Genomic DNA, 2,939 nt, shown 5'->3' with positions numbered 1-2,939 from the left:
CACTTCCTGATTAATAAAAAGTAATCAGATTTGATAAAGGCGAAAGATTGCGTCTAATTCCTTGTCTCAGCTATGATAAAAGACACACAAGCGCAGTATGAAGCCAACCAACCTTGTCTCAGCTATAAAAAAAAGACACACAAGTGCAGTATGAAGCCAACCATCCTTGTCTCAGCTCTAAAAAAAGACACACAAGTGCAGTATGAAGCCAACCATCCTTGTCTCAGCTATAAAAAAAGACACACAAGTGCAGTATGAAGCCAACCATCCTTGTCTCAGCTATAAAAAAAGACACACAAGTGCAGTATGAAGCCAACCATCCTTGTCTCAGCTGTAAAAAAAGACACACAAGTGCAGTATGAAGCCAACCATCCTTGTCTCAGCTGTAAAAAAAGACACACAAGTGCAGTATGAAGCCAACCATCCTTGTCTCAGCTATAAAAAAAGACACACAAGTGCAGTATGAAGCCAACCATCCTTGTCTCAGCGGTAAAAAAAGACACACAAGTGCAGTATGAAGCCAACCTTCCTTGTCTCAGCTGTAAAAAAAGACACACAAGTGCAGTATGAAGCCAACCATCCTTGTCTCAGCTATAAAAAAAGACACACAAGTGCAGTATGAAGCCAACCATCCTTGTCTCAGCTATAAAAAAAGACACACAAGTGCAGTATGAAGCCAACCATCCTTGTCTCAGCTATAAAAAAGGACACACAAGTGCAGTATGAAGCCAACCATCCTTGTCTCAGCTATAAAAAAAGACACACAAGTGCAGTATGAAGCCAACCATCCTTGTCTCAGCAACAAGAAACCTTCCCTCTGCACACCAGAACACATACATAACAACCGTAGCACATAATTCTGAGAATTAGAGAGGCCAATTTCTAGATTGGAAAACTTTGTGGGGTAGTTATGTAGAGCATTTACCCAGATGTTATTGTGAGGCGACACGCAATGTGAAATGTGATAACAGTTACACTGATTTGTGATAACAGTTACACTGATTTGTGATAACAGTTACACATGTTTGTGATAACAGTTACACAGATTTGTGAAACATCCGTGACAGTTGAGTCAGGGAAAGTAAATCAGTGATTTGGGTTTCAGGACAACGGAAGTTGTGTACAAGATGTTGATAATATTTGAAGTTTAGGAAGAATGAAGGGAGGGAGCAAGATAACTGAAGGGAGGGGCAAGATAACTGAAGGGAGGGAGCAAGATAACTGAAGGGAGGGGTAAGATAACTGAAGGGAGGGAGCAAGATAACTGAAGGGAGGGAGCAAGATAACTGAAAGGAGGGGTAAGATAACTGAAGGGAGGGGCAAGATAACTGAAGGGAGGGGCAAGATAACTGAAGGGAGGGGCAAGATAACTGAAGGGAGGGAGCAAGATAACTGAAGGGAGGGAGCAAGATAACTGAAGGGAGGGGTAAGATAACTGAAGGGAGGGGCAAGATAACTGAAGGGAGGGGCAAGATAACTGAAGGGAGGGGCAAGATAACTGAAGGGAGGGAGCAAGATAACTGAAGGGAGGGAGCAAGATAACTGAAGGGAGGGGTAAGATAACTGAAAGGAGGGAGCAAGATAACTGAAGGGAGGGGCAAGATAACTGAAGGGAGGGGTAAGATAACTGAAGGGAGGGAGCAAGATAACTGAAGAGAGGGAGCAAGATAACTGAAGGGAGGGAGCAAGATAACTGAAGGGAGGGAGCAAGACAACTGAAGGGAGGGGTAAGATAACTGAAGGGAGGGAGCAAGATAACTGAAGGGAGGGGTAAGATAACTGAAGGGAGGGAGCAAGATAACTGAAGGGAGGGGTAAGGTAACTGAAGGGAGGGAGCAAGATAACTGAAGGGAGGGAGCAAGATAACTGAAGGGAGGGGCAAGATAACTGAAGGTAGGGGCAAGATAACTGAAGGGAGGGGCAAGATAACTGAAGGGAGGGGCAAGATAACTGAAGGGAGGGGCAAGATAACTGAAGGGAGGGGGCAAGATAACTGAAGGGAGAGGTAAGATAACTGAAGGGAGGGAGCAAGATAACTGAAGAGAGGGAGCAAGATAACTGAAGGGAGGGAGCAAGATAACTGAAGGGAGGGAGCAAGATAACTGAAGGGAGAGGTAAGATATCTGAAGGGAGGGAGCAAGATAACTGAAGAGAGGGAGCAAGATAACTGAAGGGAGGGAGCAAGAAAACTGAAGGGAGGGAGCAAGATAACTTAAGGGAGGGAGCAAGATAACTGAAGGGAGGGAGCAAGATAACTGAAGGGAGGGAGCAAGATAACTGAAGGGAGGGAGCAAGATAACTGAAGGCAGGGGTAAGATAACTGAAGGAAGGGAGCAAGAGAACTGAAGGGAGGGGCAAGATAACTGAAGGGAGGGAGCAAGATAACTGAAGGAGGGACCAAGATAACTGAAGGGAGAGGTAAGATAACTGAAGGGAAGGAGCAAGATAACTGAAGAGAGGGAGCAAGATAACTGAAGGGAGGGAGCAAGATAACTAAAGGGAGGGAGCAAGATAACTTAAGGGAGGGAGCAAGATAACTGAAGGGAGGGAGCAAGATAACTGAAGGGAGGGAGCAAGATAACTGAAGGGAGGGAGCAAGATAACTGAAGGGAGGGGTAAGATAACTGAAGGGAGGGGGCAAGATAACTGAAGGGAGGGAGCAAGATAACTGAAGGGAGGGAGCAAGATAACTGAAGGGAGGGAGTAAGATAACTGAAGGGAGGGGTAAGATAACTGAATGGAGGGAGCAAGATAACTGAAGGGAGGGAGCAAGATAACTGAAGGGAGGGAGCAAGATAACTGAAGGGAGGGAGCAAGATAACTGAAGGGAGGGGTAAGATAACTGAAGGGAGGGAGCAAGATAACTGAAGGAAGGGAGCAAGATAACTGAAGGGAGGGAGCAAGATAACTGAAGGGAGGGAGCAAGATAACTTAAGGGA

Source organism: Cherax quadricarinatus, chromosome 86, assembly GCF_038502225.1.
Source record: "Cherax quadricarinatus isolate ZL_2023a chromosome 86, ASM3850222v1, whole genome shotgun sequence".
NCBI lineage: Eukaryota > Metazoa > Arthropoda > Malacostraca > Decapoda > Parastacidae > Cherax > Cherax quadricarinatus.
Note: the sequence above shows the minus strand (reverse complement) of the source record.